Source organism: Gorilla gorilla, chromosome 4, assembly GCF_029281585.2.
Source record: "Gorilla gorilla gorilla isolate KB3781 chromosome 4, NHGRI_mGorGor1-v2.1_pri, whole genome shotgun sequence".
Taxonomy (NCBI): Eukaryota; Metazoa; Chordata; class Mammalia; order Primates; family Hominidae; genus Gorilla; species Gorilla gorilla.
The window spans coordinates 57618683-57638690 of record NC_073228.2 but is presented as its reverse complement, the minus strand read 5'-3'; the positions used below and the strand labels follow the sequence as shown (position 1 = coordinate 57638690).

Below are 20008 nucleotides of genomic sequence, written 5' to 3'. Positions count from 1 at the left end.
CAACAAAAAGGGACAGATGAGTCACCTTTCATTATTCGTTGACTCTTAGTGTTTTCATAGTATGTTAAATGCCTGATTTCAATTTTACAACAACAAAAAATACCAATATTTATTCTGAAAGGCAATCGTATGTTCCAAGTAGCAGATATTAACAACTTCCAACATGATCTCTAGGAATAATCCGCAGTTCTGAACCTTGTTTTAGAAAAACATTTCCAGCAGTCTGTGCAAGATTTATTCCTATTCCATCATTGGTAATAACTGCACTTGTTGCAGCAGGAGCTTTAAATTCTTCGGCTGCAAACTTTAAGACTGCTGTGAAAGGTGTACTTTCAGGAAGGTACAAAGTGCACTGAGTACTTTGTATGGCAGCTGCGTGTCCGATGTCAGCATGATCTTAAAGGAAACCTTCGACATGGTGGTACCAGGATGAATCTAGAACACACACCAACTCTGCGGGGTAGCACGACTTCCTCCACTGTGCTGAAAATTATTCTTAAAATAATTAAGTTTTTAAAGGAATAAAACTATGTATTGTGGTGCTTATAATAGAAATATTTTGCTTTTAGGAATAGAGGAAATGGATGTGTATTGTTATAAAACTCTTACATAATTCACAAAGTCATATGCTATGATTAAACTGTGGTAAGTTGAAGGTGCATATTGTAAGCCCTAGAGCTACCACAGAAGAAATGGGAACAAAAACATATAGATAATAAACCAACAGAGGACTTTTCCTTATGACTCCTATTTTCTTCCTGTTTTTATAAAAATATTATTTTTCCTACCTGTTTTTGCTTTACAGACATGCAGTGGACTTTTTCCCCATAAGTTATTGGCGTACAGGTGGTATTTGGTTACATGAGTAAGTTCTTTAGCGGTGATTTGTGAGATTTTGGTGCACGTATCATCCAGGCAGTATACACTGCAACATATTTGTAGTCTTTTAATCCCTTGTCCCCTTCCCACACTTTCCCCAGAGTCCCCAAAGTCCACCGCATCATTCTTATGCCTTTGCGTCCTCATAGCTTAGCTCCCACGTATCAGTGAGAATATACAATGTTTGGTTTTCCACTCCTGAGTTACTTCACTTAGAATAATAGTCTCCAATCTCATCCAGGTCACTGTAAATGCTGTTAATTCATTCCTTTTATGGCCGTGTAGTATATGTGTGTATATATATATATATGATGGAATACTACTGTGGTGTATATATACACATATCTCACAGTTCCTTTATCCACTCATTGATTGATGGGCATTTGGGTTGGTATCATGATTTTGCAATTGCGAATTGTGCTGCTACAAACATGCGTGTGCAAGTATCTTTTTCAAATAATGACTTCTTCTCTGGATAGATACCCAGCAGTGAGATTACTGGATCCAATGGTAGTTCTAGTTTTAGTTCTTTAGGGAATCTCCACACTGTTTTCCATAGTGGCTATACTAGTTTACATTCTCACCAGCAGTGTAGAAGTGTTCCCTGTTCACTGCATCCATGCCAACATCTACTGTTTTTTGACTTTTTTGTTATGGTCATTCTTGCAGGAGTAAGGTGGTATCGCATTGTGGTTTTGATTTGCATTTCCCTGATAATTATTGATGTTGAGTATTTTTTCATATGTTCATTCACCATTTGTATATCTTTCCTTGAGAATTGTCTATTCATGTCCTTAGCCCAGTTTTTGATGGGACTGTTTTTTTCTTACTGATTTGTTTATGTTCATTGTAGATTCTGAATATTAGTCTTTTGTCAGATTTATAGATTGTGAAGATTTTTTCCCACTCTGTGGGTTGTCTGTTTACTCTGCTGACTGTTCCTTCTGCTGTGCAAAAGCTCTTTAGTTTAATTAGGTCCCAGCTATTTATCTTTGTTTTTGTTACATTTGCTTTTGAGTCCTTGGTCATGAAATCTTTGGCTAAGCCAATGTCTAGAAGGGTTGTTCCAATGTTAACTTCTAGAATTTTTATACTTTCAGGTCTTAGGTTTAAGTTCTTAATCCATCTTGAATTGATTTTTGTATAAGGTGAGAGCTGAGGATCCAGTTTCATTCTCCTACATTGGACTAGCAAATTATCCCAGCACCATTTGTTGAAAAGGGTGTCCTTTCCCCACTTTATGTTTTTGTTGGCTTTGTCAAAGATCACTTGGCTGTAAGTATTTGGATTTATTTCTGGGTTCTCTATTCTGTTCCGTTGGTCTATGTGCCTACTTTTATACTAGTACCATGCTGTTTTGGTGACTATAGCCCTACAGTATAGTTTGAAATCAGGTAGTGTGATGCCTCCAGATTTGTTCTTTTTACTTAGTCTTACTTTGGCTATGCAGGTTCTTTTTTTGGTTCCATATGAATTTTAGAATTGTTTTGTTCTAATTCTAATCCACCATGATCAAGTGGGTTTCATACCAGGGATGCAGGCATGGTTTAACACATGCGAGTCAATAAATGTGACACACCACATAAACATAATTAAAAACAAAAATCACATGATCATCTCAATAGATGCAGAAAAAGCATTCTACACAATCCAGTGTCAATTTATGATTAAAAATCTCAACAAAATCAGCATGCAAGGGACGTACCTTAATGTAATAAAAGCCATGTATAACAAACACACAGCCAATATAATACTGAATGGGGAAAAGTTGAAAGCATTCCCTCTGAGAACTGGAACAAGACAAGGAGGCCCACTCTTATTACTCCTCTTCAACATAGTACTGGAAGTCCTAGCCAGAGCAATCACACAACAGAAAGAAATAAAGGGCATCCAAATTGGTAAAGAGGAAGTCAAACTGTCACTGCTGATGATATGATCACTTATCTTGAAAACCCTAAGGACTCTTCTGGAAAGCTCCTAGGACTGATAAAAGAATTCAGCAAAGTTTCTGGATACAAGATTAATGTGCACAAATTAGTAGCACTTCTATACACCAACAGTGACCAAGCAGAGAATCAAATCAAGAACTCAACCCCTTTTTACAATAGTTGCAAAAACAAACAAACAAACAAATAAATAAATAATAAATAAACAAACAAAATACTTAGGAATATACCTAACCAAGGAGTCGAAAGACCTCCATAAAGAAAACTATAAAATACTGCTGAAAGAAATCATAGACAACACAAACAAATGGAAATACATCCCATGCTCATGGATGGGTAGAATCAATATTGTAAAAATGACCATACTGACAAAAGCAATCTACAAATTCAATGCAATTTCCATCAAAATGCCACCATCATTATTCACAGAATTAGAACAAAACAATTCTAAAATTCATATGGAACCAAAAAAAGAACCTGCATAGCCAAAGTAAGACTAAGTAAAAAGAACAAATCTGGAGGCATCACACTACCTGATTTCAAACTATACTGTAAGGCTATAGTCACCAAAACAGCATGGTACTAGTATAAAAGTAGGCACATAGACCAATGGAACAGAATAGAGAACCCAGAAATAAATCCAAATACTTACAGCCAAGTGATCTTTGACAAAGCCAACAAAAACATAAAGTGGGGAAAGGACACCCTTTTCAACAAATGGTGCTGGGATAATTTGCTAGTCCAATGTAGGAGAATGAAACTGGATCCTCAGCTCTCACCTTATATAAAAATCAATTCAAGATGGATTAAGAACTTAAACCTAAGACCTGAAAGTATAAAAATTCTAGAAGTTAACATTGGTACAACCCTTCTAGACATTGGCTTAGCCAAAGATTTCATGACCAAGGACTCAAAAGCAAATGTAACAAAAACAAAGATAAATAGCTGGGACCTAATTAAACTAAAGAGCTTTTGCACAGCAGAAGGAACAGTCAGCAGAGTAAACAGACAACCCATAGAGTGGGAAAAAATCTTCACAATCTATAAATCGTTTTGATATATTGTTGGATTTGGTTAGCTAGTATTTTGTTGAGGATTTTAGTATCTATGTTCATCAAGGGTATCAGTCTGTAGCTTCCTTTTTTGGTTATGTCTTTTCCTGGTTTTGGTATTAGGGTGATGCTGGCTTCATAGAATGAATTAGGGAGGTTCCTTCTTTCTCTACCTTGTGGAATAGTGTCAAAAGGATTGGTACCAATTCCTTTTTGAATGTCTGGTAGAATTCTGCTGTGAATCTATCTGGTCCTGGACTTTTTTTGTTGTTGGTAATTTTTAAATTACCATTTCAATTTTGCTACTTGTTATTGGTCTGCTTGGGGTATCAAATTCTTCCCGATTTGAGCTAGGAGGCTTGTATTTTTCCAGGAACTTATCCATGTCTTCTAGGTTTTCTAGTTTATGTGTGTAAAGGTGTTCCTAGTAAGGGAGGAGACCACACCTCATATTGTCTTATGCCCAATTTCTGCCTCCAAAGAAAGAAGAAGTAAAACCTAAAAGGCAGAAATGAAATCCACAAGCAGACAGCCTGATGCCACACCCTGGGCCTGGTAAAGATCGACCCCTGACCTAACTGGTTATGTTATCTATAGATTACAGACATTGTATAGAAAAGCACTGTGAAAATCCCTGTCCTGTTCTATTCCGTTCTGATTACTGGTGCATGCAGCCCCCAGTCATGTAACCCATGCTTGCTCAATCAATCATGACCCTCTCACGTGGACCCCCTTAGAGTTGTGAGCCCTTAAAAGGGACAGGAATTGCTCACTCAGGGAGCTCGGTTGTTGGAGACATGAGTCTTGCTGAAGCTCCCGGCCAAATAAAGCCCTTCCTTCTTTAACTCGGTGTCTGAGGGGTTTTGTCTGTGGCTTGTCCTTCTACAATAGTAGCCTTGAATGATCTTTTGTATTTCAGTAGTGTCAGTTGTAATATTTCCTGTTTCATTTCTTAATGAGATTATTTGGATTTTCTCTTCCTTTCTTGGTTAATCTTGCTAATGGCCTATCAATTTTATTTATCTTTTCGAAGAACCAGCTTTTTGTTTTATTTATCGTTTGTATTTTTTTGTTTCAATTTCATTTAGTTCTCCTCTGATCTTGGTTATTTCCTTTCTCCTGCTGGGTTTGGGTTTGGTTTGTTCTAGTTTCTCCAGTTCCTTGAGGTGTGACCTTAAATTGTCTGTGCTCTTTCAGACTTTCCTCTTAGCATCACCTTTGCTGTGTCCCAGAGGTTTTAATAAGTTGTGTCATTATTGTCCTTCAATTCAAAGAATTTTTAAATTTCCATCTTGATTTTGTTTTTGACTCAATGCTCATTCAGGAGCAGGTTATTTAATTTCCATGTATTTGCATGGTTTTGAAGGTTCCTTTTGGAGTTGATTTCCAGCTTTATTCCACTGTGGTCTGAGAGAGTGTTTGGTATGATTTCAATTTTCTTAAATTTATTGAGGCTCGTTTTATGGCCTAACATATGTTCTCTTTTGGAGAAAGTTCCATGCACTATTGAATAGAATGTATATTCTGTGGTTGTCAGATGAAATGTTCTGTATATGTCTGTTAAGTCTATTTGTTCCGGGGTATAGTTTAAATCCATTGTTTCTTTGTGGACTTTCTGTCCTGACGACCTGTCTAGTGCTGTCGGTGGAGTATTGAAGTCCCCCACTATTACTGCGTTGCTGTCTATCTCATTTCTTAGGTCTATTAGTAATTGTTTTATAAATTTGGGAGCTCCAGTGTTAGGTGCATATATATTTAGGATTGTGATATTTTCCTGTTGGACAAGGCCTTTTACCATTATATAATGTCTCTCTTTGTCCCTTTTAACTGCTGTTGCTTTAAAGTTTGTTTTGATACAAGAATAGCTACCTCTGCTCGCTTTTGGTGTCCATTTGCATGAAATGTCTTTTTCTACCCCTTTACTTTAAGTTTATGTGAGTCCTTATGTGTTAGGTGAGTCTCCTGAAGGCAGCAGGTAGTTGATTGGTGAGTTCTTATCCATTCTGTGGTTCTGCATCTTTTAAGTGGAGTATTTAGGCCATTTACATTCACTGTTAGTATTGAAATGTGAAGTACCTTTGCAATCATTGTGCTTTGTTGCCTGTGGACTTTTTTTTTGTTTTTCTTTTTAACTTGTATTTTTGTTTTATAGGTCCTCTGTGATTTATGCTTTAAAGAGGTTCTGTTTTGATATGTTTCCAGGATTTGTTTCAAGATGTAGAGCTCCTTTTAGCAATTCTGGTAGTGGTGGCTTGGTAATGGCGAATTCTCTCAGCATTTGCTTGTCTGAAAATGACTGTATCTTTCCTCCATATATGATGTTTAGTTTTGCTGGGTACAAAATTCTTGTCTGATAATTGTTTGTTTCAGGAGGCTGAAGATAGGGCCTCAACCCCTTCTAGCTTGTAGGGTTTCTGCTGAGAAATCTGCTGTTAATCTGATAGGTTTTCCTTTATAGGTTACCTGGTGCTTCTGTCTTGCAGCTCTTAAAATTCTTTCCTTCATCTTAACTTTAGATAACCTGATGACAATGTGCCTAGGTGAAGATCTTTTTGCAATAAATTTCCCACGTTTTCTTTGTGTTTCTTGTGTTTGGATGTCTAGTTCTCTAGCAAGGCTGGGGAAGTTTTCTTCAATTATTCCCCGAAATACGTTTCCCAAGCTTTTAGAATTCTCTTCTTCCTCAGGAACACCGATTATTCTTAGGTTTGGTCGTTTAACATAATCTCAGACTTCTTGGAGGCTTTGTTTGTATTTTCTTATTCTTTTTTCTTTGTCTTTGTTGGATTGGGTTAATACAAAGACCTTGTCTGTGAGCTCTGAATTTCTTTCATCTACTTGGTCAATTCTATTGCTGAGACTTTTTAGAGCATTCTGCAATTCTAAAAGTGTGTCTAAAGTTACCTGAATTTTTGATTGTTTTTTTCTTTAAGCTATCTATTTCCTTGAATATTTCTCCCTTCACTTCTTTTACCATTTTTTGGATTTCCTTGCACTGGGATTTTCTCTGGTCCCTCCCTTATTAGCTCAATAACTAACCTCCTGAATTTTTTTTTTTCGGGTAAATCAGGGATTTCTTCTTGGTTTGGATCCATTGCTGGTGAACTAGTGTGATTTTTGGGGAGTATTGAAGAGCCTTGTTTCATCATATTACTGGGGTTGGTTTTCTGGTTCTTTCTCATTTTGGTAGCCTCTGTCAGAGGGAAGGTCTAGGGCTGAAGGCTGTTGTTCAGATTCTTTTGTCCCACAGGGTGATCCCTTGATGTAGTACTCTCCCCATTTTCCTAAGGATGTGGCTTCCTAAGAGCTGAGCTGTAGTGATTGTTATCTCTCTTCTGGGTCCAGTCACCCAGCAAGTCTACCCGGCTCTGAGCTGGTACTGTGGTTTGTCTGCACAGAATCCTGTGATGTGAACCATCTATGGGTCTCTCACCAGTGCCTGTTCTGGTGGAGGTGGCAGAGGGTGCAACGGACTCCATGAGGGTCCTGAGCTTTGGTGGTTTAATGCTCTATTTTTGTGGTGGTTGGCCTCCTGCCAGGAGGCTGCACTTTCCAGAAAGCATCAGCTATAGTAGGCCCCAAGTAGGCCCCAGTGTCTGTTCTTCCCCTCTTTGTGTCCATTTGTTCTTATCATTTAACTCCCACTTATAGGTGAAAACATGCCATATTTGGTTTTTTGCTCCTGCATTAGTTTGCTAAGGATAATGGTCTTCAGTTTCATTCATGATCCTGCAAAGGACATGATCTCATTCTTTTTTATGGCAGCATTGTATTCCATGGTGTACATATATCACATTTTCTTTGTCCAGTCTACCACTGATGAGCATTTAGGTTGATTCCATGTCTTTGCTATTGAGAATAGCGCTTCAAGGAACATACGCATCAGTGTCTTTATGGTAGAAAGATTTATATTTCTTTGGGTATATACTCAGCAATGGGATTGCTGTGTCAAATGGTAGTTCTGTTTTTAGCTCTTTGAGGAATTGCCGCACTGCTTTCTACAATGGCTGAACTAATTTACACTCTCACCAAAAGTGTATAAGTGTTCCCATTTCTCCATAACCTCGCCAGCATCTGTTATTTTTTTATTTTTTAATAACAGCCATTCTGACTGGTGTGAGATGGTATCATGTTGTTTTTGCTTTTGTTTTTTTGAGATAGATCTCACTCTGTCACCCAGGCTGGAATGTAATGGCATAATCTTGGCTCACTGTAACCTCTGCCTCCTGGGTTCAAGCAATTCTCCTGTCTCAGCCTCCAGAGTAGCTGGGACTACAGGCGTGCACCAGCACGCCCAGCTAATTTTTTGTATTTTTGGTAGAGACGGGGTTTCACTATGTTGGCCAGGCTGGTCTCGAACTCCTGACCTCAAGTGATCCATCCACCTCAGCCTCCCAAAGAGCTGGAATTACAGTGTGAGCCACTGCACCTGGCCCTCATTGTGGTTTTGATTTGCATTTCTCCAATGACAAATAATATTGAATTTTTTTCATCTGCTTGTTGGCCAAATGTGTCTTCTTTTCAAAAGTTTCTGTTCATGTCCTCTGCCCACTTTTTAATGGGGTTGTTTTTTTCTTGTAAATTTGTTTAAGTTCCTTATAGATGCTAGATATTAGACCTTTGTTAGATGGATAGATTGCAAATATTTTCTCCCATTCTCTATGCTGTCTGTTCACTCTGTTGATAGTTTCTCTCACTGTGCAGAAACTCTTTGGTTTAATTGGATCCCCTATGTCAATTTTTGCTTTTGTTGTGAATGCCTTTGGCATCTTCGTCAGGAAATCTTTGCCAGTTCCCATGTCCAGAATGGTGTTGCCTAGGTTGTATTCCAGGGTTTATATAGTTTTGGTTTTACATTTAAGTCTTTAATCCTTCTTGAGTTGATTTTTGTATATAGTGTAAGGAAAGGGTCCAGTTTCAATCTTTTATATATGGCTAGCCAGTTATCCCAGGACCATTTATTGAATAGGGAGTCCTTTCCCCATTGCTTATTTTTATCAGCTTTGTCAAATATCTGATGGTTGTAGGTGTATGGCATTATTTCTGGAATCTACTCTGTTCCATTGGTCTGTGTGTCTGTTTTTGTACCAGTTCCATGCTGTTTTGGTTACTGTAGCCCTACAATAGAGTTTGAAGTTGGGTAATGTGATGCCTCCAGCTTTGTTCTTTTTGTTTAGGACTGCTTTGGCCATTTGGGCTCTTTTTTAGTTTGATATGAATTTTTAAGTTTTTTTTTCTAGTTCTGTGAAAAATGTCATTGGTAGTTGGATAGGAATAGCATGGAATCTGTAAATTGCTTTGGGCAGTATGGCCATTTTAATCATACTGATTCTTTCAATTCATGAGCATGGAATGTTTTTCCATTTGTTTGTGTCATCTCTGATTTCTTCAAGCAGTGTTTTGTAATTCTTGTTGTAGAGCTCTTTCACCTCCCTGGTTAGGTTTATTCCTAGGTATTTTATTTTTTGGTGGCAATTGTGAATGAGATTTCATTCCTGATGTGCCTCTCATCTTGGCTGTTGTTGGTGTATTGAAATGCTAGTGATTTTTGTGCATTGGTTTTGTATCCTGAAACTTTGCTGAAGTTGTTTATCAGCTAAGAGAGCTTTTAGGCCAAGACTATGGGGTTTTCTAAGCATAGAATTATGTCATCTGCAAACAGGGATAGTTTGACTTCCTGTCTTGCTATTGGGATGCCCTTTCTTTCTTTGCCTGATTGCTCTGGCCAGGACTTCCAATACCATCTTGAGGAAGAGTGGTGAGAGAGGGCTTTCTTGTCTTGTGAAAGTTTTCAAGGAGAATGCTTCCAGCTTTTGCCCATTCAGTATGATATTGGCTGTGGGTTTGTCATAGATTGTTTTATGTCTGATTGTGTGGTGGTCAGTTATAGAGTACATGCCATGTAGCAATGAGAAAAGTGTATATTCTGTTGTTTTGGGGTGGAGAGTTCTGTGGAGGTCTATCAGATCCATTTGGTCCAATATGGAGTTCAGGTCCTGAATATTTTTGTTTATTTTCTGCCTTGATGATCTTCTAATACTGTCAGTGGAATGTTGAAGTCTCCCACTATTATTGTGTGGGAGTCTAAGTCTCTTTGTAGGTCTCTAAGAACTTGCTTTATGAATCTGGATGCTCCTATGTTGGTTGCATATATATTTAGGATGGGTAGGTCTTCTAGTTAAATTGAACCCTTTACCATTATGTAATGCCCTTCTTTTTTATTTTTTTTACCTTTTTTCGCTTGAAGTCTGTTTTGTTTGATATTAGGGCTGCAACTGCTGCTTTTTTCTGATTTCCATTTGCTTGGTAGATTTTCCTCCATCCCTTTTTTTTTTTTTTTTTTTTGAGCCAATGGGTGCTTGAGAAATGGTTGTCCTGGAGACAGAATACCATTGGCTCTTGCTTTTTTATCCAGCTTGACGTCCTGTGCCTCTTAAATGAGGCATTTGGCCCATTTACATTCAAGGCTAGTATGTTAGCAAGTTGATATGTGTAGATTTGATCCTGTCATTGTGTTGTTAGCTGGTTATTATGCTGGCTTGTTTGTGTGGTTGCTTTATGGAGTCACTAGTCTAAGTACTTACATGTGTTTTTCTGTTTGCTGGTAATGGCCTCTCCTTTCCATATTTAGTGCTCCTTTCAGGATCTCTTTTAAGGCAGGTCTAGTGGTAATGAACTCTCTCAACATTTGCTTATATGAAAACGATCTTACTTCTTTGCAGAGGAAGCTTAGTTTGGCTGGATATTAAACTCTTGGTTGAAGATTTTTTTCTTTAAGAATGTTAAATACAGGCCCTCAATCTCTTCTGGCTTGTAGGATTTCTTCTGAGAGGTCCATTGTTAGCCTGGTGGAGTTCCCTTTGGAGGTGACCTGTGCTTTCCCTCTAGCTGCCTTAAACATTTTCTTTCATTTCTCTCTTGGGGAACCTGATGATTATGGGTCTTGGGGATAATCTTCTTGTGTAGAATCTTGCAGAGGTTCTCTGTATTTCCTGAATTTGACTGTTGGCCTCCCTAGCAAGGTTAGGGAAGCTTTCTTGGACAATATTCTCAAAAATGTTTTCCAAGTTGTTTGCTTTCTCCCCACCCCTTTCAGGGATTCCAGTGACCCATAGATTTGGCCTCTTTACATAATCTCGTATTTCTGGGAGGTTTATTCATTTCTTTTTATTCTTTTTTCTTTATTTTTGTCTGACTGCTTTATTTCAGAGAATCAGTCTTCAAGTTCCAAGACTGTTTCTTCAGCTTGGTCTATTCTGCTGTTAATACTTGCCACTGCATTGTGAAATTATTTTAGTGTGTTTTTTCAGCTCTATCAGATCAGTTAGGTTCTTTATTATACTGGCTATTTCATCTGTCAGCTCCTGTTTTATTGTGATTCTTGGTTTCATTAGATTGGGTTTTGCTGGTCTCCTCAATCTCAGTGATTTTTGTTCCTATCATGTTCTAAAGTATACTTCTGCCATTTCAGCCTAGTTACAAACCCTTGCTGGAGAACTAAGTGTGGCTGCTTGGAGGACATAAGATACTCCAGCCATTTGAGTTGTCAGAGTTCTTGTGTTTGTTCTTTCTCATCTTTGCATGTGGATGTTCCTTTAACTATGATGTAGATTGAATACACTCAGAAGACTTCTTTTCCAGATGTTTTCACAGGTCAAGGCTTTGTGCAGGGTCTTTATGTATAGCTGACTTATCTTTGGTTTGACTGGATTGTATGTTAGCAAGGTATTTTGGTGCTGAAGCTTTGGGGTGTGGTCCAGTTGGTGGTGCTTAGCGTACTGGCCAGTTAATAGACTCTTGCTCGGTTATGTGGTTTTCATGTTTCCTCACAGTTGCAGCTGTGCTCTCTCTCAATGCTCTGAAAGTGTGAGCTCCTCTCCCACTTGAGTTCTGGCTGTAGATTGTCTTGGCACTCCTGGGCTGCCCACCACAGCTCTGGGGTGATCTCAGGGTTTATGTTGCCTCCTTAACTTGGAGGCAACTGATGAAGGGACCTTATTTGTAGTGGTCATGGCCAAGGGTCTTTTGCTTGTCTCCTGGAGGCTCCACCCTAGAGAGATGCAGATCAGCAATCACTCAGTGCAATCGGCCCAGAATGGGGGGCGGGGGTCTGTGCTTTGGGCCCCAGCTGGATCCACATCCCTGCCTGGTGATGAGCGGGTGGGTGGGTGGGTGGGGAAGCATGGGAGATGTTCTGGCTTCCTCTTCTTGGGTCAACTGCTGCTTGTGGGAGGTGTGGAGAATGTACTTAGGGTCTTTGCTCCTTTGCTAGTCTGAGGGCAGCAGGAATAGTACCACTGCAGAGGCAGTGGCAGAGAGGCTTTCAGTCTCCCATGGGGGTTCTACCTCTGAGTAACATAGAGCTGCTGTTACTGGGAATGTTCAGCCAGTAGGGTGAGGTGGCTGCACTACTGGCATGAGCTCAGGGTCCTGCTTGTTGGGAAGCAGGGGGCTGAGGGTTCACCAGGAGGAGAGCCTGGCCTCTTCTTCATATAGTGACTGTGGCATGCTGTAGCTTGATTGCAGCCCTCAGACTCTGTTTCTTCCCCAGATTGAGGGCAGCAAGGATAGAACCACTGCTGTGGCAGTGGCAGAGGGGCTGTGTTGGATGCCTCTGGAAGTCTCTCCCCAGGGTAATTCTGGGCCACTATCAGTGGGTATGCTCAGCTGTGGTTACAGTGGCTGTTCTGCAGTAATGAGCTGGGGAAACTGCCTGGCAAAGAGTGGGGAATGGGAGTTCCCAGGGAATAAGGGCTGGACTTCTATCCATATGGTGGCTGCAGTGTGCTGGCAGTGCCAGCATAGTGACTAGGTGCTTTTTTCTTTCTCCAGCTTGAGGGCTGCTAGGTCACTAACACTGCAACTGCAGAGGCAGAGGGATTGCAGGTTGACTCTGGGATTTCCTCCTCAAAATAATGTTGAGATGCCTCTGATTGAAGTGGCCAGGCAGGGGCAAGGTGGTTGTGCTAGAGTCCCAGGTCAGGTAGCCCTGCCCATTGAGGAGAAGTGAGGACCAGGACCTGCATGGAGAACAATACGGCCACTTTTCCATCAGGTGGGTGCTCTGTGCTGGGGGTCTAGACCAGCCCCTGACCTCCAGAGAGTCTCCAGATCCTGGAGACAGCAAGGGCCAGGGCTGCAAGACAGCAAAGACAGCAATCTACCCCTCCCACTTGGAGCTCTGTCCCAGAGAGTTGCCAAGCTGCTACTAGCTTGATAGCCCCAGTAGGGGGTGTCTGTAGAGGTTTTATAAAGGAGAGTGGCTTGTAGGGTTTTATAAATGGCAGTTCCCTTTATAATTTGATAGAACCTTCCAAACAGGAACATTTGGATTTAAAACCCTTCCCATCTCCATCAACCCAGTGAGCAATAATAGTCAACTTTTCAGAAGACAATCTTTCCTAGGAATTTTAAAACAAAATGCAAATGTAAATTACAAAATGTAAATGTAAACTAAATATATTAGTTTACTAACTCTATGTTTTTCATACCCTGACAACTTCTTTTACTCTCCAGAAAGACTACATGTTGTAAATTAGGAGTCATTTGTCGTTTATATACATAGATAAATAAAACAAAATGCACAGACATAAGAGACAATGATTAATCTTGCCTCACTATAAGCACCCTGGCATAGAGTTCATACACTTCCTCCTTCTCCCTCCCCACCAAAGTAGTACACAAACACAATGTGTATTACGCAAGATGTGGTTTGGCCATTCCTCTCCAAAACAACATTTCATATGAATTTTAACACCAAAGTACCAAAATGTGTTATTTTACTACCTCTAATTTTAACAAATGTCTAGCACTTCAGAACATCTAGAAAGACTAGATATTAACATTTCAAAAAAGTTCTTAGCATTGTCAGCTATGTATACAGTAGTGGTGAATAAAACACACACACACATAACAATGGTGAGAATACGAAAATGTCTTCTAAATATAACCAGTCAGACATAGAACCTTCTTCTCTTCCTTCTCAGGTCTTCCGCTCCATGTCCTCTAACCCCCTGAATAAATGTGGACTTGTCACTCTTGGTGTCACTTCCAGAGGTGGTCTGACAACTCCATTTCAAAAAGTCATCTACAGAAGACATTTATTTTCTATGATTTCTTTTTAAACAAATGGGAATATACAAGATATGTGATTTTCTAACTCTGTCATACCATGGGAATCTCTTTACATCTAGAAGGGCTAGATTTAGCAAATGTTTTCTTTTAAAGGGTTGGGAGGAAAGTTGAGAACAGCTTTTTCGTATTAAATACACAGGCCTTCTATAAATGGCCAGTAAATCTTCCCAAAGTGTGGTGGGCCTTTCAATGGGCCAAATGTGGCATGTTATTCTACCATGTTATTCTACCATTCTTCCAACATCAACATCTGGTAGGTAGAACCAAGACCAACCTTCACCAATGGGTGCTAACCGTTCCACCCATCATGCCTGGGGGACTCCACTCACCTTCCTGTGGTTAAGGCCTTTGTCCAGTGTCGTCAGGACTAGGTAGGTCTCGCCCAACTGGGACAGAGTGGTCACCCCAGGACCCGGATCTGTGTGGCTCCATGGCCTAAACAGGCTGCCGAGCCTGCGTCCATAGACCTGCCTTCTCGGGCCCTACACACCCTATAAATGGCCTCTGCGCCCTCCCAGCGGCTACCATATTTCCCGCCCCCCTGATACCTGCCGCCACCCAGAGGCGCTGCATCCAAGTGGCACTCAGGGCTTCCTCTAGCCCCAGCAGGGTTGGGTCTGAAAACCCCCCAAGTGGCAGAGTCCTGGCAGGATCATGGCAGGGTCCAGGCTGAGAGATGGCAGCCACGATCAGGTCATCTTAGAAATAATATTCCATTGGATATACCACAGTTTGTTTTTTCATTCACCTATTGAGGGACATCTTGATTGCTTCCAGTTTTTGGCACTTATGAATAAGGCAGCTATAAACATCCACGTGCAGGTTTGCATGTGGATATATGTTTTCAACTCTTTTATGTAAGTACCTAGGAGTGTGATTGCTGAATCATATGTAAGCCTGTGTTTATTTTTGTAAGAAGCTGCCAACCAGCAATGAGTGAGAGTTTCTGTTGCTCCACATCCTCACCAGTGTTAGGTATTGTCAGGTTTTTTGTGAGGTTTTGTTTATATATTTTTTGGATTTTAGCTATATAGTTGTATAGTGGTAACTCATTGTTTTGATTTAAAATTACCAGCCGGGTGTGTTGGCTCACGCCTGTAATCCCAACACTTTGGGAGGCTGAGGCAGGTGGATCACCTGAGGTCAGAAGTTCGAGACCAGCCTGGCCAACAGGATGAAACCCCATCTTTACTAAAAAATACAAAAATTTACCGGGCATGGTGGTAGGCGCCTGTAATCTCAGCTACTCGGGAGGCTGAGGCAGGAGAATTGCTGGAACCCAGGAGGCAGAGGTTGCACTGAGCTAAGACCATGCCATTGCACTCCAGTCTGGGCTGACAACAGTGGGACTCCATTTCAAAAATAAATAAATAAATAAATAAATAAATAAATAAATAAATAAATAAATAAATAAAATTACCAACCCATAATGTTGGCCATTTATTCCTACGCTTAATTGCTATTCGTAAATCACTTTGATGAGGTGTCTATTCACATCTTTTGCCCATTTCAGTTGGATTGTTTTCTTGTTATTGAGTTTTTGGAGCTCTTTGTATATTTGGGATACAAGTCTTCATTAGATGTGTGTTTACCAAGTACTTTCTCCCAATCTGTGGTTTGTCTTTCCATTATCTTAATAGTGTCTTTCTCAGGGCAGAAATTTTTAATTTTAATGAAGCCCAATGGCCTATTTTTTTTCATGAATTATGCTTTTGGTGTTGCATCTGAACAGTAATCACCAAATACAAAGTCATGTAGATTTTTCTTCTTTAGCCCGATGATATATGGTGGATTACATTGATCAATTTTCAAATAATAGAGCCAGCCTTGCACTCCTGGAATAAATCCTGGTATATAAGTCATTTTATATATTGCTGATACTATTTGCTAGAAATTTATTAAGAGTTTTTGGTCAGGCATGGTGTCTCATGTCTGTAATCTCAGCACTTTGGGAGGCTATGGTGTGAAGCTCACTTGAGCCCAGGAGTTTGAGACCAGCCTGGGCAACATAGTGAGATCTTGTCTCTACAAAAAAAAAAAAAAAAAAGCCAGGGATGGTGACCCATGCTACTCAGGAGGCTGAGGTGGGAGGATGGCTTGAGTCTGGGAGGTTGAGGCTATAGTGAGCCATGATCGTGTCACTGCATTCTATCCTGGGTGACAGAGTGAGACCCTGCCTCAAAAAAACAACCAAAAAAAGAGTTGTTACATTCATATTTATAAGGGTTATTGGTCTGTGGTTTTCTTTTCTTGTACTGTCTTTGTCTGGTTTTGATATCAGGTAATACCACAAATGAATTCACAAAATGAATTGGGAAGTGTTCTCTCTTCTGTCTTTTGGAAAATAATATGTATAATTGATGTTAACTTTTTTTAAGTGTTTGGCAGACTTCTCTAGTGAAATCACCTGGACACAGATACTTCTTTCTTGGGAGCTTGTAAATGACGAATTCAATTTGAGGAAGCAGTTCGTTTCATGTTTTCTTATTTATGAATGCAGAGTTGTTTGTAGTATTCCCTCATTATCCTTTGGATGTCTACATGGTCTGTGTTAGGTTTTGAAGGGAAGGCAAGGGTTAAAGAAAGACACAAGGAAAGCGGCGGCTCTACAGCAAATTCAGGCTTTATGTCCAGCATAAGACCTACAGAAGTGGGGAACCAGAGGAGGAGCCAAGATGGCTGAATAGGAACAGCTCTGGTCTACAGCTCCCAGCGTGAGCGACGTGATTTCTGCATTTCCATCTGAGGTACCAGGTTCATCTCACTAGGGAGTGATAGACAGTGGGCACAGGTCAGTGGGTGTGTGCACTGTGTGCAAGCCAAAGCAGGGCGAGGCATTGCCTCACTCGGGAAGTGCAAGGGGTCAGGGAGTTCCCTTTACTAGTCAAAGAAAGGGGTGACAGACGGCATCTGGAAAATCGGGTCACTCCCACCCGAATACTGCGCTTTTCCAACGGGCTTAAAAAACAGCGCACAAGGAGATTATATCCCGCACCTGGCTCGGAGGGTCCTACGCCCACGGAGTCTCACTGATTGCTAGCACAGCAGTCTGAGATCAAACTGCAAGGCGGCAGCGAGGCTGTGGGAGGGGCGCCTGCCATTGCCCAGGCTTGCTTAGGTAAACAAAGCAGCTGGGAAGCTCGAACTGGGTGGAGCCCACCACAGCTCAAGGAGGCCTGCCTGCCTCTGTAGGCTCCACCTCTGGTGGCAGGGCACAAACTAAAAGACAGCAGTAACCTCTGCAGACTTAAATGTCCCTGTCTGACAGCTTTGAAGAGAGCAGTGGTTCTCCCAGCATGCAGCCGGAGATCTGAGAACGGGCAGACTGCCTCCTCAAGTGGGTCCCTGACCACTGACCCCCGAGCAGCCTAAGTGGGAGGCACCCCCCCCAGCAGGGGCAGACTGATACCTCACACGGCTGGGTACTCCAACAGACCTGCAGCTGAGGGTCCTGTCTGTTAGAAGGAAAACTAACAAACAGAAAGGACATCCACACCAAAAACCCATCTGTACATCACCATCATCAAAGACCAAAAGTAGATAAAACCACAAAGATGGGGAAAAAACAGAGCAGAAAAACTGGAAACTCTAAAAAGCAGAGCACCTCTCCTCCTCCAAAGGAACGCAGTTTTTCAGCAGCAACAGAACAAAGCTGGATGGAGAATGACTTTGACAAGCTGAGAGAAGAAGGCTTCAGACGATCAAATTACTCTGAGCTATGGGAGGACATTCAAACCAAAGGGAAAGAAGTAGAAAACTTTGAAAAAAATTTAGAAGAATGTATAACTAGATTAACCAATACAGAGAAGTGCTTAAAGGAGCTGATGGAGCTGAAAACCAAGGCTCGAGAACTACGTGAAGAATGCAGAAGCCTCAGGAGCTGATGCGATCAACTGGAAGAAAGGGTATCAGTGATGGAAGATGAAATGAAGTGAGAAGGGAAGTTTAGAGAAAAAAGAATAAAAAGAAATGAGCAAAGCCTCCAAGAAATATGGGACTATGTGAAAAGACCAAATCTATGTCTGATTGGTGTACCTGAAAGCGACAGGTAGAATGAAACCAAGTTGGGAAACACTATGCAGGATACTATCCAGGAGAACTTCCCCAGTCTAGCAAGGCAGGCCAACATTCAGATTCAGGAAATACAGAGAATGCCACAAAGATACTCCTCGAGAAGAGCAACTCCAAGACACATAATTGTCAGATTCACCAAAGTAGAAATGAAGGAAAAAATGTTAAGGGCAGCCAGAGAGAAAGGTCGGGTTACCCTCAAAGGGAAGCCCATCAGACTAACAGTGGATCTCTCGGCAGAAACTCTACAAGCCAGAAGAGAGTGGGGGCCAATATTCAACATTCTTAAAGAAAAGAATTTTCAACCCAGAATTTCATATCCAGCCAAACTAAGCTTCATAAGTGAAGGAGAAATAAAATACTTTACAGACAAGCAAATGCTGAGAGATTTTGTCACCACCAGGCCCTACAAGGGCTCCTGAAGGAAGTGCTAAACATGGAAAGGAACAACTGGTACCAGCCGCTGAAAAATCATGCCAAAATGTAAAGACCATCGAGACTAGGAAGAAACTGCATCAACTAACGAGCAAAATAACCAGCTAACATCATAATGACAGGATCAAATTCACACATAACAATATTACCTTTAAATGTAAATGGACTAAATGCTCCAATTAAAAGACACAGACTGGCAAATTGGATAAACAGTCAAGACCCATCAGTGTGCTGTATTCAGGAAACCCATCTCACGTGCAGAGACACACATACGCTCAAAATAAAAGGATGGAGGAAGATCTACGAAGCAAATGGAAATCAAAAAAAGGCAGGGGTTGCAATCCTAGTCTCTGATAAAACAGACTTTAAACCAACAAAGATCAAAAGAGACAAAGAAGGCCATTACATAATGGTAAAGGGATCAATTGAACAAGAAGAGCTAACTATCCTAAATATACATGCACCCAATACAGGAGCACCCAGATTCATAAAGCAAGTCCTGAGTGACCTACAAAGAGACTTAGACTCCCACACATTAATAATGGGAGACTTTAACACCCCACTCTCAACATCAGACAGATCAACGAGACAGAAAGTTAACAAGGATACCCAGGAATTGAACTCAGCTCTGCACCACGCGGACCTAATAGACATCTACAGAACTCTCTACCCCAAATCAACAGAATATACATTTTTTTCAGCACCACACCACACCTATTCCAAAATTGACCACATAGTTGGAAGTAAAGCACTCCTCAGCAAATGTAAAAGCACAGAAATTATAACAAACTATCTCTCAGACCACAGTGCAATCAAACTAGAACTCAGGATTAAGAATCTCACTCAAAACCGCTCAACTACATGGAAACTGAACCACCTGCTCCTGAATGACTACTGGGTACATAATGAAATAAAGGCAGAAATAAAGATGTTCTTTGAAACCAACGAGAACAAAGACACAACATACCAGAATCTCTGGGATGCATTCAAAGCAGTGTGTAGAGGGAAATTTATAGCAGTAAATGCCCACAAGAGAAAGCAGGAAAGATCCAAAATTGACACCCTAACATCACAATTAAAAGAACTAGAAAAGCAAGAGCAAACACATTCAAAAGCTAGCAAAAGGCAAGAAATAACCAAGATCAGAGCAGAACTGAAGGAAATACAGACACAAAAAACCCTTCAAAAAATTAATGAATCCAGGAGCTGGTTTTTTGAAAGGATCAACAAAATTGATAGACCGCTAGCAAGACTAATAAAGAAAAAAAGAGAGAAGAATCAAATAGATGCAATAAAAAATGATAAAGGGGATATCACCACCGATCCCACAGAAATACAAACTACCATCAGAGAATACTACAAACACCTCTATGCAAATAAACTAGAAAATCTAGAAGAAATGGATAAATTCCTTGACACATACACTCTCCCAAGACTAAACCAGGAAGAAGTTGAATCTCTGAATAGACCAATAACAGGATCTGAAATTGT

General features: G+C 40.5%; 1 pseudogene; it reads right to left on the bottom strand.

Annotated features, from left to right (window-relative positions):
* LOC101142121 (ubiquitin-fold modifier 1-like) lies at positions 1–417 on the bottom strand (annotated as a pseudogene).
* Positions 418–20008: the final 19591 nt, after the last annotated feature.